The following is a 20,104-nucleotide window of genomic DNA, read 5'->3' on the forward strand; positions in this document are numbered from 1 at the left end:
AAATCCTTTGAGGACTAAGGCTCTCACACATAACACATCTGCAGGTCCCTCTAGATAATGGACTCATGGCTCCATTGTTCATATGATCCACATCCACTAAGCTTTCTTCGTGAATTACAACCACCATTATGGAGCCCTCAATAACCCTTGGCTGTGTATGAAGTTTCTCTAGTACCTATGCCTGGTATCTTTCCATATTTTAACCTCAAGAGCTTTTTCTGTCTTACAATTGACAATGAATTCCATGAGGGAAGAGACCGAATCTTTCAACTCTATATGGTGCCTGGAGTAAATGTTAAGTGAATATTTTTGAATGAATGTACTCAATACTTGTCTTTTTAAAGAGAACTGGGGACCTACACTTGCTACACTGTTGTCTCAGGAAATCTAGAACTTAGCCCTGTCATATAATAGTTGCTGTATTTCAACATTCTTCTTTTTTTCCTTTGGGTTTGAACTCAGAGTGTGAACTCCCCAGGCAGGGGCTCTGTCACTTAAGCCCCGCCTCCAACCCTTTTTGCTCTGGTTATTTTGGTTATTTTTTGCCCAAGCAGGCCTGGACTGCCGTCCTCCTGTTTTCTATTTCATGCCATTGCTGGGATGACAGGTACACATTACCACACTTGGCACTTTTTCTTTGAGATAGAATCTCCCAAATTTATTTTACCCAGACTGGGCTGGAATGGCAATTTTAGTCTCTGGTATAGCTAGGATTACAGATGTGAGCTGCTGGCACCTGGCTTCAACTGTTTTTTAAAAATTGCAAAAGATTTGCCATTAGCTACTCAGAATCTAATTGTTAACATGTTCTTGGGCTTTTAGTGTGTCATTTGGTATAATTCTTAGTATGACCAGAAGCTGGCAGGAATATTTGATTGACAATTTCTTCTTTTTTTTTTTTTTAATTTGAGAAGTAACTTTGTACCTTGCTGACTAAAATAAGACATGTTTCTGAAAAAAGATTATAAGTCAGAAGTATTTTTAAGGTAAATGAAATTACCTTAGTCTACACTTTTGCAAGTAAGACTTGCCTATCAAGATTTATTTTCTGTAATTTTAATCAAATAGGTATTTATACATCTCCCACAATAGAAATCATTCGAGGGAAATAACATTGTTTCTATTTCATTAAGTGCATCTTTTTATAGGATCTATTTCTTCCCCATCACTAATCTTTCAAGTACTAACTGGTCTGGGATTTTTTTTTTTTAATGAAACAAACCAAAGTAGGCACAATTAACATACAATAACTAGAGGCAATTCAAATGATTTTCTTTTTTATTGTAAGCAAATCTGCTTCAGCGATTCCTAAGAAAGGACCAATTTAGCACTTGCTTTGAAGTGTGTTTAAATATCAGTTTCAATATAAAAATGACTATTCCTTGAGTTTTGTGTATGGCAAATAAGGAAATTGAGTTTTCCTTTGGAAGACTCTGTTTCTTCTGTCCCAAAGGAAGGATTCATTATTTTGTAAATAAGATACGTGCATCCGTTTTGCAGGTTTTCTCTGGTTTCCTAGGCCTAAGTAGCCAAGTGGAAGGGTTCATTCAAGTCAGCGATACAGGACATGTTGTCTAATGGGAAGTATAATTTTTAACTCACGCCTACTACAGAGAACTTCGTAAGTAGAGATTTAAGAGGGCGGGTTTGAGGACTGTCTGGCCTCCTAGAATTTCTCCTAAACCTGAAAGATTATTATATCAAAAGTCAGAACTTCATTATCTTCCATATCCATAAAGAAAATTAAAATCATAAGCTGCACAGCAAGCTTAAACCATTCAGAATGCTCATAAACATATTTAAAGCCCAAATTACAGGAGTTTCACAACTCTTGGTGTCACATATAGCTCAAGATGCAGTGTTTACGTTACTGCACACACACTGTAACAGTAATTACTTTATTTTAAGCACACCACTGTATTCCACAAGAGCATCCTTTGGTGACGATGTGACAACCTGGTGACAGAGTCCCTCCTGACCCACGCAACCCCTTCATGAGGAAAACACCATGTGTCTTTAACATTTTGCAAAAGCCCCATCTTTCTTAGGGAAAGAGATAACAAGTTGTCTCAAACATACAACCGAAGAAAGTATTTCATTGAACACACACATAGTGTTGTAACCCACAGAGGTCTTTGCCTTTCTATACGTTTGATGTGATTTCAAATTTGGTATTTAACTGTTTGTATGTCTGTTTAACTGATGGTCTAACAGATGCCACCAGTAGTTCCAATTTTGGGTGAACACCTTTCCCTGTTACTGTGCTCTGAAATAGGGATGAGTCACCAGTCAAACATGAAGTTTAATTAACTTCCACTAGAACATAGCATATACTATAAAAATATGTTGGAAGTATGAAGTCTTTTGCAAAATGGAATTTTCTCAGAATCTGACAAGGTGGGAGCAAATTTATTATTGTTATTATTTTATCCTCATTATTATTTTTACGGTGTGTGTATGTATGTGTGTGTGGTGCTGGGCATTGAACCCATACTAGACAAGTACTTTATCACTGAGCTCATCCCCAGCTCTTATTATTTTGTTTTCATTGTATCTTACTCATACTTTCAGAGTTTGAGATAATTAGGCTAACAAGTGCCCCATGAGGATGGCAAAATGTACACTGAGGTGATGGTGGACCACATAATATAACACTTGCACTTAGAAAGTCCTTTTCATATGTGTAGGGTAAACTATTTGCTCAATCCCAACTATTAATATTATTATCTCTTTAGTGGAAAATGTGTCTATCTAGGAGAAAATGAGCCTACAGTTTGTTATGGTGTCTTCTTGCAGAAAAGAAAACTGCATATGTAACCCTGTTGTGGGAACATGAGCACATAGGCCAAAATTTGGCAGCTCAAACCTCAACAATTTGGGCTAAGTACCATCCCATAGTGATATTTTTGCAAGGATGCCTCTTAGCTTACATCCCAGCTTGCTGAACTATAAAAAGTGGACAAATCAGGTGTTATTCACCAGAAATTCTGTCCCTTTGGGAAGTAAAATGAGCATAGATTACTTACTTATCTATTCATTTTGTATTCTACAGAAAGATTCTAGGGATGAGCCTTGCTGAAAACTTTTGCTATATAGCTTCTAGTTACACTTAAGGAGCCTAGAAAGGGACAAAGTCATTTGGGCTTGGTACTCAAACGTCCCTGGCAGAATCATTAGCAAGGACAGAGAAACGTGTTAGAGACTCTAACTTCACGGTTTCCCCTTGGCCTGTAGAGACAGTCTTCATCTTCCCAGTGCTGTTCTTTCTAGAAAGAGGCCAACACTCCAACTTTAAACAGAAGGAATCTATCTTCAGGAAAAATCTTTCACAGACTTCTTCTATGTAAAATCAATAGAAGAAGAGTACTTTGGCTAAGAAAGGAGGTCAGAAGAACAGAAGTTCCCTAAACCCCCATGTCTTGTCTTCTGTAACTCTCTTCTCATTGGAAACCTCAAAGGAAACTTACAGCTTCTCCTTGCATGGTCTGAAAATCAATTTGAGACAACTCTGACCTCTTGGGACCCATTTTCCATGACCCAAAGAGAAGTCACTTTTTATTCTCTATTTTGCCTGATGGAACAAAGGAGAATATTGGAAACTCTGTGTTTGCATGTGCTCAATATTTTATAATATAGATTTTCCTCAAAACAGTAAAGTTTCTGTTTATATACAACAATAACTAGCAACACATATATTTCCAAATATGGGAAAGAGAACTATGAATACACATATGTGTATGTTTATAGGATCAGAACTATGCTTATGCAGAATAAGTAGATGTTTATGCTGCATGATTGGAAAAAAAATTCCACAGACAAAATATACTTTGCACGGGCTCTGTTGCACGTGTAGTCTCCCATTACTCACTCCTTTGGGTAACAGCAATTGTTGAAAGAGAAATAGCATCTGGGGGATGGCTTATATTCTGCCATTATTGCCCATTTATAGTTTACTTTCAATCGATCCTTCTAAAGGAGGGATGGAGTGCAATGAAGGATAGAGGAAATTCAAAAGAAATAGCAAGTTTGGAAAGAAGTTTGTTTGGGGGCATTATTTAGGCAGGGTTTTGGAGAGCTTCTGACCAAGTGCAGTATGGCACAGGTTTTTGTGGGATAGTTGATCATTTAAAAATCAGAACGAAAGCTGGGTACTTGAGAGGCAGAAGCAGGAGGATTATAAGTTCAAGGACAGCCTGGACTACATTGCAAAACCCTGTCTGAAAACAAAACAAAAAATTCAGAACCATAGAGAAAGGAAGATAGAGTTACTTTTGCAAATTTTTAAAACTGTTTAAATGTTTTTGTGAGGATAGCTTACATACAAAATTAATTGACTATTGGACATAGTTCTGAAAGACAGAAGGAGAGTGTCTTATGGCCTGAGACAGCCTCAAAATTTTCTAATTGTTCTGGTCTGTTTTACTACAAATCAGTTTACTTTAAAGGTCTTTATTTCTTACTGGAATATCTAGATTCTCTTTCTTAAAAATCAACTTGAGACTTTTTTTTTTGGCTCTAGAAATGTACAGAAATGATCCAGTTCTGCATGTATCCTGGAGCTGTGCAGTGAGGGAGTGGAGTGTGGCACTGGGTGGGGGATGAAGGCATTGAGTCCTTCTGTCATCCTGAGCAGTGTGATGACAAAGAGGAAGGTTCTGTAGGCAGGGTCTTTAGCTATCACAGAATCAGTTGTGGAGATACTAAAACTGAAAGATAAACAACTGTTCCAGCTCAGATACATTTCATCTGCATATTTAAAATATGGATCTTCTACTAGGATTCAGAGGAGATGAAGAGAAAAAATATATAAATAAATAAAACAAAAATAAAGCCTATATGAGAAAGAAGCCAACAATGATGAATTGCAAAGTTTTAAATGGCCATTAAACTTGAGCAAGTCAAATGGCTACCAAATGGAGTCCCATTTCTCATTTTATTTATAAACATTCATATAAAAATTGCAAAGAGAAAAAAGGGAAAATCCTTGAACTCCTGTGAAAGACATTTTGTGCCTTGGATGTTGAATTACTATTAAGTATTCACCTGTCTTAAATGGGCTCTTTCTCCAGCCTCTGCATCATACATCTTAATGTCAGGAACATCTGCAACTGAATGGTAATGTGCATCAGATAATCACCAGTTAATAAGAGCTTCAATCGTGCTTTGGTCAGTGTGCACCCTTTACTGTATTTCTTTGGATAATTTATCAGTTCAATTTCATTAAATGCTTATGCTTGATTAAAAAAGGGTCTGTGCTTGTGTATGAAATTAGCTGTGAATCTGAATTTTTAAAAAATTACTAGCACAGTGGTCGTTTTCCTTCATGCGGTCCTTAGCTTTCAGCTTTCTTTTGAGCTTAGCTCTCAGAAGTCATCATTTGAAAATCATTCTTGGTTTTGATTGGAGTTCATCGGTGATGAAGGTGTAACCTTGCTCTTTTTACTAAGTATGCACGACAAAGATGAAAAGTTCTTTCCTCCATTGATAAAGCTCAAGTGCATTGGGTCTGCTGGGGACACTTTGACCTTTAGTATTTCTGTTTTTGTTGCTCTTTATTTATTTTGCTGCAGAAAGCAATTGGTCATGAAAAATAAGCCAGGGGCAATGCGGTGGGTAGTGAAGGGAAGGTGGAGGAGTGACCTGGTTTTGATTAGTTAATTCAGATTAGGGAGTAAATTTTGATTTCACAGCTGCTGTTCAGGTTCAATGGCACTACCAATTTTTCCATTTCAAGTTCCCATATATAAAGCTGACAGTCTCCTCGGCTAGAACCCTTTTAATGTTCCTCTTCGGCAGAGGCTCTGCCTTTCCCCCATGATTTTCAGTAGCCTTCCTCTCCCATACAGCTTTGCCAGAGAAACTCAATTGTGAGCTTCAAATCTCCTGTAATTTCAGTCCTAGCAGGCCCTTAAAAACGTAGCAATACACAGATGTGCAGTGAAAATTTTAAAATGTGCACTTTCTTTTAGGAATATGAACAGTGAATATCACATAAACCTCTGATGTTCCCCTGGCCACTTCCAGAGCTTAGCTAACCCTTCCTTCCGTGTTTATATTCGTGCCTCTTAGGTATGTGGTTGGCTGAGCCTTTTAGCTCCCCTGTTTTCCCATCTCTTTTCTTCTGTGCCAAATGGCTTACTGGTTTTATGATGTGGGCAGGGGCTGATGAGGGAATAGTTTAAGTCCACAGGCTCCATTTTCAGTCATGGCCTGGGCTGTTTTTTAATATAGGTCTTAGCTAGAGACACAGTCTTGTTCTCCACAAAGCTCCCTTTTACAGTTTAAATAAAGAAATGATAAACAGCAAAAGATCAACAGTTTTCCAAAGAAGCCAATATATAATAGTCATGCCCAGGAGCGCTGTTATAACTGAAAACCTGAAAATGAGCATTGAATTGTAGCTTTGTTCCATTTTGTTTTTCCTCCTTATAATAGGGTCCCTTAAAAAGAAAGAGGAATAAAAGGAGGGAGGGAAGTTTGAGAATTGAGACTGAAATGAGTCTGATCATTTGGATGTAATGAAGCAAAGAAACAATTTTCAGTTCTGGAGGCTTTTCTGTTGTTGTTGTTATTGGGGGTGGGTAGGGATATGTTGAAAACTAGTTCTTGCAATTCAATTGCAAAATAAGAAGTCTTGTCATGTGAGCCTGCATTAACTTAACCAGGTGAAGTGAATATTTTGCGGGTAGTGTATAGTGTGCTGCCGTGGGCCAATGGAAAACAGCCTCCTAAGGGATTCATGTTCTTTGAAATCACAAGACATAATGAATCTAATATTTTTCTCTTATCAAAGAAAAGGCATTTGTGATGTATGAACATCTTCCTCATTGCAGAGTATAAAGTTATGATTTCTTCTATTTTTAAAGATGACTGATAGTCTTTCAAATTTCAGAATGAAATCTTCATGTGTTTCAAGGTTGTTGTGTCCTTACAAAGCCATCTATTTTAAGAACCTTAATAAAGTAAAGGATTCTGACAGTGACACAGGCTTAAACCATGCACCAGCAGCAGATGGGTTAACAGGCACAGTGCATTTGCACTGTTCAGTGTCTCGCTCAGCTATGAACTCTGGGAAAAGGTTTTTGCATGCAGGTTGGCTAGATAGGCTGCAGGTTATTGTCCAGAAGTGGTCAGTTCTTGGAGTTGGTGGGTTTGTAAGCTGTTTTCCTTTTTACTACTTAATGTGTCTTAATGTGTTTATCTGAGATAGTTGATCCATGGTTTAATTGCAGGAAGCTTGATGATAATGGATAAAAGGCACTGCTATGTGACAGAGTCAAAACCAAGAGTAAGACCGGGTGCTGTACAGAAAATTCAGACTAATGCCTTTCTATTTCTATACAAGAAAACCAAAAAGATAATACAAACCAAAACAGGCCTAAGTGCAGTGCCATCACAGCACAAAGAGAGGGAAAACAGTTTCGTTTAACATTCAGGACTTTGGCCTAGAAACCAGGGGACAGTTTCCATTCCTGCTTTGGTGCTAACCTCCCCAAAGAACTCTTCGGAAGTCACAAGCCGGCAGGAAGGCAAGCTGTTTTCTTGCTCTGTGCTTTTCATTTGTCCATCTGTAAAATGGATGAGAATGCCTTCTGCCGTTTCTTTCCTTATCGTGAGTTTAGTTGGATGAGATCATGTGTACGGGTCAGCTTTCTGTAGAAAGGTGCTCTTGAAATCCAAGCTTGCGAGTACTATTTGGGAGTGTCTGCAGCCAGTTGCTATGACATGGATGGCTGTTAGCAAGCCACAGCACCTTCACCCACACTGAAACTGAGCATCTGCTATCCTGCCTGAAAGGCAACATCTAACATCATTGTGGAGGCCCACTTTAGGTATTGACATCTTGACGTAAGATCCACTTACGTGCAGGAGAAAAATGACTGTTTTTTCACATATCCCAAGTCTTCCACTCCTACAAATGAAAATATGGATATTTATGAAATGGCAATGCAAATCTTCAAGCTAATCAAGAGTTTAGAAAAAAAAATCAGGTAGGCGCCCGGAACATGCCAGTGGCAAGTGTACGACGTCAGCCTGCAAGAGATGAAGTACACCAGAGCTATCGGTTAGTCTAATTTATTCAGAGTTGTTGCCATATCACAACCTTGTGTTTGATTTTCTTATAAACTAATAATTTCTTGAATGAACTAATACTGCCTCAGCCACTAGTACCTCTACCTTGTAGAAGTTTTTTATTGTTGTGTATGCAACTAAATTGAAATATCTTTCACTTGAAATATTGACTTTAATATCTCATTTGAAAAATTCATGAAGCCTTTGATGTTAAATCCATACTCAATTTAGCCAAATGCCATTAGAATATGCAATACGCCTGAATACAGAAAGCATTATTGTCTGTGTTTCTGCAGAAGAATTACATTTTATGACTGTAACGTCAGGATCTTTTTTGGATTTGTGCATGAGGAAAAGAGAGGGAAAGGCAGCACATTAGATGCAAAATGAAAAGTGGTATTGATTAGGCTCTCATTTACCCACTCTCTGCCTCATTCCCTAAATGCATGGAAATAAGGGTTGTGCCACTGCAAGTAACAATGCTCCATAATGAATGGAACAATCTTTGGAAAATTGGTGTGAGCATGTATGATAGTGCACAGATGTTGCTCCGAGTAACTGTCATACATTTCTTTTACATCTCCATTTACATAAGTCTCTTTATTTCCTAATAGTATCATAATAGAAACATGACAATAGTTAATGATTTCATAAAACATGTAATGTAAAGGCTGTCAGAAAGGTAGAACGTTAATTGAAACCTATAGCTATATTGCATTAAAATTACATTTCCTAAATGAGTCATGTTAAAAATATCTCTCTTGAACAGAGACAGACAAAGACAGGTATTTTCTTTTTAAAGAACAACAACAAAACTCAAGCTTTCAGCAAATTAAAAACTTCCCCCCAGTAAAATACAGACTAAAAAATATTTCAGAATCTACTAATAGAATGTTTTTTGCCTTCAGTAATTTATGGCACTTTCCCCACCGCTCCCCCCCTCACCAATCTATCGATCACATTTTAAAAAGTAAACTGCATTAACATTTTAGAGTATAATGGCTCCAGAAAATGTCTGATTTTTATCACTACTAAAACATCATCAAGGCGTGTGCCTTCATTAGCTGGTTCAGGAACAGGATACTTCTTCTTGAGTGGAAGGGCTTTCTGCACTGTTTGTGTTTACACAGGTAATCCATGATGCCCTGGAGGAATGGGCTGGGAGAATGACTCTGGGGACAAGACACATTATTTTTTAAAACTACAGGGAATGCACTTAAGAAAACTAGAGTGAGAGGGGTGGATCAGAGAAAAGACAGGCACACAAAGTTCCTTACTCAATGAGATAGCTGGCCAGCCAGAGGACTAAAGATCCTTTTGAGTCTTTGATGCAGTCCATGAGCTCCAAACAGAAATTAAGCCCTGGGTTGCTGCCTGCTCTGTAGCACCATCTGCTGGTTAAACTTCAGCCACTGACGTCTAGGGGAAGTGAACTGTTCTGCTCAAGGCAAAGGTCACCACAGACCTCAATTTTAACATACAGCATGTGAGTTGCAATTTATACCAAATTGGAGAAGAGGCAGAAATGCCAGTTCCTGAATTAGAAAAGACTGATGCAGAATGTATCAGAGTGGTAATTCACAATATATTTTTTAAAGATGAAAAGAAAGAAAAGGCCTCTCCCCACTTTTTTTTTTAAATAACAAGTAGGAATCAAAGAATCCCCTGAATTTTTAGAACAAGACTAAACCATCTGTGCAAGACAATTTATTCTCACCTTGATCCTTCAACATCTTGTGTATCTTCTATTCTATTAAATTAAGGCATTACTGAAATATGTTTAAAATTGAACACCATCCATCATAGAGATTGAGTTAGAATATCTACATAATATTTACACCCCTCAACAGGAAAAGTAATTTTTCTTTTCAGTAGTTATCATTTTTGAAAACCTGGGTTGACTTGCAAGCCACTGTCTGTCTCATCCCTTACTAAGCATTTTCTCAGCTGATGCATTTCACTGATTTGATCTCACTGATACAGTAATAAAATCGTTGGTCACTCAGACACAGGGAGCTGGTAGCCATGTGTTGAATCACCTGCTGTTAATTCAGATAGAGGTATACAGATGGGACCCGGGGACCCAAATGTGTTAATCTGAGAAATCCCTCAGCAATATCCCATGGATTACAATATTGCTGAAATATCCGGTATATTACTGCAAGTTAAATACTTCTAGAATTAATTATTAAAAGTGTATTTACCAAGGTTTAGCAACTATTTAATATGTGTTGCTTCCCAATGGGAGATTAGTCTATCTAAGGGCTGAGGAATCCTGGGGCCTTTGGAATTTATTTAACAAATGATAGGTACCTGATTAAAAATAAATTAAATTCTAGTTAAAAGTATTTAAGGAGCTCATTTAAAGTGTTTCATTAGTAAGGAGTTTCCCCATTGCATCTTTATTGTTTTAGAATTACTAACTTCATATACTGGGGTAGGAAACAAGATGGCTGCCAGAGAGGAATTGTGTGAATAGCCATATTTCTTAATTTTTTTTCTCTTGTGATAGTTTCATTTTTAAGATGATTGTAATGATTCTTTTTTTGTTAACTCCATGAAAACATAATGCAAAAGAAATTTGGAAGAAATTTTTTAATAATGGGTCTCCGGTTGCAGACTATTTAATATTTGCTTGTACTTTTTCTGTTTTTTTCTTGTAAAACATATGTAAGTGTTCCTGACTCCTTTTTGCAATTATTTTCTAGAGTTAGTGTTACTACAGTTAGTACAAGAAAAATATGCATTTCTTCTTGCATAGTCATCCATAGAGAAAAAATAAAATTATAATTTACGACAAAATGGCTTGAATTCTTTCAAATGTATTGAGTACTTAGCATTATTTTCTAGCCATTGTACTAGGCACATTCTTTTTTTAGGTCAATTTTCAAGAAATTGTCACACTTGCATCTTTATATGCATGATATGCACAATACTAGCTAGTCTGAATCAGAAAAGTTCAAGTGCTCAGACCAAAAACTGTTCTTTCTTTTTAGAGAAAACAGGATTCTTTTGAGGCAAACTCAGAAAAGCAATGAGGATTTCATGTCAAAACAAGCCTAAAGAGGTGTTTATAGCTGAAATTAAGTTTTGTTTCAATACTTAAATTATGTTCCATGTGTGCTATTTGAAATCAATATCTTTTTATTTGAGTTGCTTTTGTCTTTTTAAAAGTATAAATTCCTGCAGACTAGGGTCTTAGATATCTTGACTGTTAGCACATTGTGTTAATACAAACTAGCTAAAGTAATGTCAACTTCAGAGCATGGAGCTCATTCATGTTGATATCTAAGTCCTGTGCATTTGAAGAAGAGATTTGTTAAGAGGGAACTGGGTAGAAGTGAGGAGTTGTGGCATAGTATGGGGGCCAGGCTCTGAAGAAGAGAAATGTTGTCTTGGGAAACAAGTCACTGGCTCCTCATTATTCATGAGCATCACCACAGCAGAGAAGGCCTCTGAGCTGAACAACTGAGGTGCCTTTAGATAAGAAACTAAGGTAACTATCTAGGTACATATCTTCTCTAAAAATATGGGAGATTTATTCTCTCAGGGCATTCCTGCTCTGGTCTAATATGGCCAAACAGGAAATGATGATCTGAAATACCAAGTTGGACTTTTGATCACAGAAAAATCTCTCCAGAACCAAATCTTAGATTGATAAAGTGCCAGGAAATAGTAGAACCTGATCACAATACAGAGTCTAAGATTGACTCCTGTGGGTTGTGGCTAGAGCTGAAAGTCAATGATAATAATTGAGTCAGTTTATCTTAAGGATCAGGGTATAATCAACCTAAAAGACAAAAGGAGTTGCCACCTTCATTTATCAACCAGATCTTGGAACTGGAGGAGGCAAATCCCAAGGAAAATGTAGTATTTGTACACTCACCAGCTCTGGGCTAAGTTCATGTAAAGCGAACCTTCCACAGTTAATATGGGGGAGATTTAAGGCCATGGGGAGGGAATACAATCGAGTAGAAATAGAATGCACCTTGGCAGTGCTCATTGGCTGTGGTCACTGGTCAGGCAGCAGCTGTGGTCTTTATGTTACCCACATAGGCTTTGAAACCTCTCCTGGATCATCTCCCACACTCATGGCTCCCTGAGCAATGCTGATAACAACTAGCCAGCGACTGATGCTGCTGCTGAAATTATCTCTTTGGTCTCACACAGAGGCATCCTCAATCCGTGGAGAACAGCCAACAGTCAGCAGAGATGACAACTTAGGATCTGAATGCATCCCATTGTATGCCAGGGTTGCATTGTTCCACAGGAGACCTTCCAGTAGGGAGGATGTCTGATGATATTTTCTGCTGCCAACAAGTATTGGTAAATGTTGGATGGTTTCGTCTCAAAGTGGGACTCTTAGAAGTTGTCTTTTGTGGACCAGGAGTGTCTTGGTTTATAACAACTGAACACACTGAATACTTGGGTTACATGCATCCATGTGTCCATAGTGGTCAGGTCCAGAATTGTGGGAAATTACATATACTGAATATAGGTCTATGTTAGCTAACTCACAGTGGGAGTATTTTTGTAATAGAGCTTTTCCTAATAGTGGAAAATATATCTCTTCTTGGTGTATTAGTACCCGAGTGCCAATCAATTCCTAATTCCCAAAGCTAAAATGAACAAAACTGACCATTTTCTGAATCAGAAGATGTTTGTCTTAAAACATTGAGGAATGTGGAATTGGGAATTGGGCTCACAGAGTATGGCTTTTTCTGGTGAATACTCATATCCCTTGATACTCTATACTTTACCTATTGCTTTGAAAAGTAACAATGCAGTCCAAAGTCAAAGAAGTCTTGGGAAGATCAAAGCATAAAATAACTGAATGGTAGCTAACATTTATTGAGTACTACCTATGTGCTAGGCATGATACTTAGGACTTGCTTGTACAATCATCTTTCAAGTAGGTACTGCTATTTCTGTATATTCTTCAAATAAATGAAAGCAAAACTCATAGGAAAACTGTCTGCGGTTGCTCAGCTGGTAAGCTACAGAACTGCTTCTGATGCAAGGTTTATCTGATCCATGCTCACTTTGAGTGCTTAGCTAATGAAAAAGACCATCATACCAAACCAAGGCTAGTGCTATGGGAATTGAGGGAATTAGGCTTTAAAGTAAAGGATTATAACAATATTTAAGACCTTCTAAAGTGTAAGGACTCATGATAATTTTGATTATAAACCATACCTACCAATAGATAATGTGCCCCTCTCTGATTGTTTGAATCTACCTCCCAGCTGTGAGTTAACTGTGATAATTAAATTGGTTGGGATGTTTATTTATTTATTTATTTATTTATGTGTTTATTTTTGCAGTGCTGGGGATTTAATTTAAGGTCTTGCACTTGTTAGGCAAGCACTCTACCACTTGAGCCACAATGCTAGTCTTTTTGTTTTTAGTTTGTTTTCAGATAGGATCTCATGCTAACTTTGCCTGAACTGGCCTTGAACTGCTATCTTCTTACCTCTGACTGCTGAGTAGCTGGGATTACAGGTTTGCACCGCCCCCTACCTCTCACTCCCCACTTGGGGGAATTTCTTCATACTTTTTCTACATGTATGTATTTAATCCTAAAGCAATGTATTTATTGTCGTGCATTGCTTTTTATGAGGTTGTGACAAGAGAGTTACTTTGGGAATTGGAGAGAAGGAGCCTAGAGAGAAAATGGAAACCACAGAGCTCATCTGATCTGGGAGTATACTGTGCAATGTGCAGCCTATTTCACTGATTTTTGAGACTTTCAAAAAAAAAAAATCGCTAGGAAAGATCTGAGCGATTTTGCTAGCATGTTTTCAGGTAACATTTTTCTAAACCACCATATGCAGAAACAGATCTTGAAATACTTGCCCTTTCCTGTAACGGGGCAGAACTGAACTTGCCCTGTTGTCTGCTTGCGATTGTCAGAAGACTAATTTTCTTTGGTTCTGTGTTTTCTGGCATTTGGACAACGTTCCCCAAGAAGCTAAAGTCGTCATCCTTGCTTGGTGCTCTGTGGCAGCTGCCTGCCTGGTGGCTTCTGGTGGCTCTGTGAAACGTGTGGGCAGAGGAACAGAAGGGCTGAGTAGGGAATAGAGTGACTGGAATAGCATTTGCCGGCAGAATGTTTGTAGCTGAAGGTGGAATATATTCAGAGGACACTGTCAGGAATATTTTAAAATCACAGGTACACTTCTGCTCCCTGGAATTTAAAGGCACACAGCAAATGCAGTTTGTAGAACTGTTGCACAAAGTAGCTTTGTTTTTGCTTATTTCTGTCGGAGTTCTTATGGGTGCTCTGTAAGCAAGAGGAGAGATGAGCTGTGTCTGTTTCTTTCAGGAATGAATGAGTTTAAGGGAACTGTCTCTCCAGCACCTGGGATGGAGGCTGCAGGAACCAAGAAGAGTTCTTGGAAGAAATAAATAAACAAAAATATCATGTATTACCACTTGAAGCCAACCTGGTTTAGCACTGAGGTGGAACGTGATTACTTCATACTTAATGGGACTCTGAGTTACTTCAGAAGTGAAAGCAAAGGACTTCTTGTGCCCACGCTTTTCATTTACTTACTAAAATCTGAAATGCCATCAGAGGAATGTTATTTAAAGGAACAGAAGAAGGGAATAAAGGGAAACGCCTAGATAAACAGTCTTAAGATCTAAAATCATGTATCACATCAATTAACTTTTTTGAGTACTTATCCCAAAATATGTATATTTATTGAGTTATAAGTTATATATGTACTACTTCATGAAGATTTGAATACATAATACAACATATGGAAATACTTTGATTGGGAGTGACAAAACTGAAATAAAATATTTTTAGTAATGGTACAAAGCACTTTGCTTTCACAAAATTATTATTTTTATAATAATTATAAAAATAATAATGATTATTATTATGACTGTGATTAGTTATAATTCAAAATGCTTTATCATCTTGTTTTAATATTCTGTAATATGACATCTGGTTCTAAATTTGGTTTATTTAAAAATTTTGTTTTAATAGCTACTATAGCCAAAAGAATACTTTATCAAAGTACAGGTACAATGGGAAAAGTCACTGTGGCTACATTGACTTATTTGTGATATCCAGAGTTTAGTCTCCTCCATCATCTGACAGGCACACATGTTGTTCTTGTCAAGCAAATAGCCATTTTCCCTGATGTTAGACAGTTGTCTTTGCAAGCTAATTAGAATATATACATTCTTATATTTTTAGCTAATGTACTTAAGTCCGTCTGAGAATTTTGATCTGCATGATTTTCAGACAGGTTATAATACTCTGTTTTCAAGTTGTTAGAAGTGTGAAGATATGGATGCTTTTTATAGGTGACAGACATATCGATTTTAATAGCAAAAGAGTATTACAGTACAAATGATCCTTAACATCAATTTCCATAATCCAAGTTTTAGTCTTTTTAAAATGTAGTATTTTTCATCCATCATTAAAACATCAAGTTAAACCTTAAAGACAAGATTAAGTATATTTTCTTCCAAAAATTATCAAATTTATACCTCTTGTTTTTTGCAAAAGAAAAATACAAGCTTATACTGAACCGTCACAAGATTTTTCCAGTTTTTGTTCATGGGATAAACAGGTAACTTATGTTTTCATGAGCCCTTTCAATCTAATTACCAAGAATTGTAAATATTTTCCTATATTTTAAAGGTTTTGTGTCTGTCATGATTGTTGGTAATCCTCCAGGACTTTAGCTACAACTTCTTTGCTTATGAATAATGTCAATAACAGGTCTTTTTTGGCACACATGTTTAAAGCTTCTCATCTATTTTGTAAACTTAGTTACCCCTTGATAGCACAGTACACCAATCTACTTAAACAACCCTAAGCAAACAGTTGAATATCACAACAAACCATGAGCAGTTTGATGACCTGATGACTCTTGGTCCATGTCCTTTCTACAATTATGGATTTCCTGTTCCTTTCTCAGATCATTTCACATAGCTTAGGTGACATATGACCACTTGCAAGACAGACTGGGTGAGGCAGTTTGAGTCAAACTATATTAAATAATAGTAAACCTTTTAACTTTTGTACATGAAAAACAGATATGAGTAAAAGAACCAATATTTTCTTTCATTACCTGAGTATATTACCTTATGCCTTTGTAGCATTAATTCCTATTATAATGTGAGCCTCCATGGGTGATGGAAATACTTGAAGTAATTATATCAATCAGGATGAATTTATTCAACTTTTTTGAAAACAGATTTTGATTTGGTAAGAACATGAGTGAAGACAATAGCCTTGGCCTTTGGTAGTGATGGAAGATTACTGCATTTTAAGGAGAGACGTAGAAGATAACGTACAAATCTAGCAAACCGTGAGAATAAAATACAAATTCTGAAGTTTCACAATAGGACGTTTGTTCTTCCTACTGTTTGGGAGAATTCGCAATTATAGTGCAAGACACCACAGCCACCCAGCTGTCCTCTTGTTTTAGCTCAGAGCACAGCTGTGTGCTGGGCCCACCAGAGGAGAAGTGATGATGGTCCAAGGCATGGCCGAGCTTCAAGCTGGAGCCAGGATATGGCCTTCTGCCATGACGAAGGTGTTCGATCAAAGCATGTTGGGTTGGACTCAAAAGATAGTGCTATCCCATGGTTGATTGCCACTCTTTGGATTGTGAATAAAGCCTGACATTCATTCTGAGGTCTAAAGTCTAAGTTTCAAATAGCTTTTCTGAGCTTTGCCATTTTCCAATGGGAAGGCTGTTTAGATTAAATACACTATAATTATGCTCCATGCCATGTGAGTGGCAAAAGCAATATTTTCAAAGACTCTGTAAATCCTTTCATAAAAGCACATGGGGTTGGTAGCATTGCCCCTCTTATTCTATTTTAAGCCTGGCAGCAGAAGGAAGGTACTCTTATTTTATCCACTGTATTACTTTCATTTCTGAACTGGTAGTGCCATCACCTCAACTCTCCTTTATTTTCTTCCTGCTTTCACTCACTCCACTCCCTGTTAAAATGCCACCACTGCACACAAGAAGTCACTACCTGCAGTTGACATGTTTATGGTATTTACCATCATAAATGTTCACCATTGAATAATGTAATTAGATCATGGTTTCTTTTCATTTGAGATGGAGAGGAATTACATGGTATTTTAGAGCATGTGTCTTTAGGCATCCATTCTTCTCTGGAGAAAACATCTTCTCTCTTGCTAGGTAAAAATGTATCTATGCTTTGTAAATCCTGAACACCATTTCAGCTTATGTTACACCCCATGAGATGAAAAAATAGCAAATGTAAAGTAATGGTTGTACTCCATTTGTGTTGAACCTGATGCTGATGTGTAAACTGGTTAGAGGACTATACTCACCATGCTTGGACACTTTGCTGTGAACAGTTTTGCATATCTTGTTTTTCTGATGTGAATGTTATTTCAGAGACTTCAGATTGTATGATGAAAGTCTGGGGAGAAATTCTACCCCCCCAAATCCCTCCAAACTTACACACTTTTAGATGGATGTAATTCAGAGGTGAAAGCAAGTGGTAGAAACAAACAATACAGTATCAAGTTACTGTCTTCCACAGAATACAAATGAGCTACTCTGGCTACAATGGCCCTCAATTAAAAGGAGTCCATGATTCATAGAAATAAATTTTATAAAATGGTATTAACTGGAGGATGGCCAGTGTCAGTGAAAATTCTGGATTATGAAACTTTAAATAATTATATACCTAATGCTTTTCAATATGTTAGAGCTGTACTTACTGAGAATCAGATATTCAGCAAATTCAACCATTAATACTAGATTCTAGAACTCAGGAGAACATAGGAAAATTCTCACTGTTTTCCTATCAATGTAAAAAAGCAGCTTCCAGAAATCACATAATATACATATAAGGGGGCGTGTATTGCTCACAGAACCTCATCTGAACACTGTGTGCAAAATAAGTCACTTTATTAGAAACACTAGGGACATGCGGATTGCAGATAATGAATAGTCATGAAAAGAGAAAGATGAACAACTATTAGAGGCCAACATAAGTATGATAATTTGATGTGATTTAATAAAATGAAAAGTGGTCCCTTAAGGCATAGTATAGTTATTTTCATGATGGTGACTTGGAAAAAAATAAGAATGGTGCCTCTGCTTGACGAGGTGATGATTATGCAGAGTATTCTAAGTTCTTTCCAAAAGGCTTAAATAATGGTAATTTGCACTTATTGAACATTTACTATGAAACAGGAGTTGATCAAAGGCTTTTTAAAAGTGTTTTATTTCATTAAACCCTCAGAACAACAATATGAAGAGTTACCAGGACTATTCCCATTTTACAGACAAGGACACTCAGGCAAAAAGGCATTAACTTCCCCGAGGTGGAGCTTCAGCACTTGTGTTTAATCATGGTGCCATTCCTTCCTAATTAAAATAAATAAGTATTGCTGCTTAAAATAAAAATCTCAGTTGTCTGAAAATTTTACTTGTATGAATTCCTGATGATGCAGTATAAATGAGACATTTTTGCATATATTAAAATAGCTTTAATTACAACTCGGTTCCAATTATGTTACCTAGTAGAGTCTTCACTGAGACTTTCTTTAGTGATAGATAAGAATGTTTTACAATTAAAGCTTGGAGTATTTTCTGTAGGTGGAGGTTTACACACAACATGAAGGCAGCATCAAGGTTGACAACTTGCTGTCAAGACACTTAGGAGAAGTGGAATCTATCCTAGAACTTCAGATTTAGAAAATCATTAAGTCTTGTTTATGTTACTCCTTTGCTTCGCACAAATATATATATTTTTTACAGACAATACAAAGGTAAACTTTAGCTTTGCCCCTGTCAGAATTATCTAATTTCTAATTAGGAAAGCCTGATTTAATGAGATTTTCCTAAGTAGTTTGGATAAGCTTTGGGTGACTGACTTTAAGTAAGTGATTTTTTTTTTAAAAGAAACTAGTTAATCATTTGTTGCTTTCATAATTGATCAGTCCAGCATTTTCACATAGAGCTAGGTAATTAGGCACTTGTACAGACACTATGAGACTATGTGAGGAGAAATGAGAAAGGGGAACCTGACCAAAAGGGGATGATCAAGCTTTTGTGGTTCCTCACTCCCCTATAGCCTGGAAGGGGCAGGGGAATCACAACACCCAAGCTGAGCCCTGCCCATGAGGGTATGCCACCAAGCAAGGACGCTGCTGACCGCATCTGCACAGTCACACATTAGTGCTGGCAATTCAGTGAAGTTAGTGCTAATACTAGGTGCCAGTGCAATTTATCATTCCCCAGCCTCCTTGTATGTCCACAAGACACAGGAAACCACTGAAAATCAGGGTAGAGATAGCCATTTGAAAATGTTAGCATTTGTATTATTTCAAGATGACAAAGGAAACCACAGAGTAGAGTTTACAAGAATTGGTAAGTTCAACTAAATACTTTGAAAGTGGTACCAGAACAAGAAAACAAAATGACAGTCTATGTCAACTATCAAGTAGTTGGACTATAATTATTTCAACTCAACGTTGTTAATCTTACTGAGTCTCAATAAAGAAAAAATACTTACAGAAAGCAAGTATGCTCTGGCTTCTTGCTTCACCATATATCCATGGATACAACAACTTCAAAAGGAAATGTACCATTTGGGGGAGCCTGGGTTGGCAGCATGAGACTTTATTTTGAACAGACAAAAGACAGTCCAGCCTAAACTGCAACTCAGACCTCACACTTAACAGACTTGTGCTTCCATAACCTACTTTTTTTAATGAGTAATGAATTTCCTCCCTAATTTCCCAGAACTTCAGCCTTTTTCCAAAGGCCTATGCAGAGAAATGCAATGATGTGGAACAACTAGGTAAGATGAGACAGTCTGTACAACCCATGTTATTAAAGAAATTGGTTCACCTTTTTGATTCTGTGTCGTTTCAGCCATTCATTTGTTCAATAAGCAGTTTGGTATGTTCTGGGAAATAATGAATATTGATCATAAAATCGATCACTTATTAAGAAACAGACTAAGGGAAATTGTTTATCCAGTCAATTGTAATTTTTGATTTGTTATT

General features: G+C 37.1%; 1 long non-coding RNA gene across 1 annotated transcript; it reads right to left on the minus strand.

Moving 5' to 3' along the window:
• Positions 1 to 4,914: 4,914 nt before the first annotated feature.
• Positions 4,915 to 19,762, minus strand: LOC141424849 (uncharacterized). Its single transcript, XR_012449820.1, has 2 exons — positions 19,609 to 19,762; positions 4,915 to 7,912 (listed from the first exon to the last, which is right to left on the minus strand). It is a non-coding gene; the product is annotated as an uncharacterized lncRNA (long non-coding RNA).
• Between the last annotated feature and the right edge of the window lie 342 nt (positions 19,763 to 20,104).

Source organism: Castor canadensis, chromosome 7, assembly GCF_047511655.1.
Source record: "Castor canadensis chromosome 7, mCasCan1.hap1v2, whole genome shotgun sequence".
Lineage (NCBI taxonomy): Eukaryota > Metazoa > Chordata > Mammalia > Rodentia > Castoridae > Castor > Castor canadensis.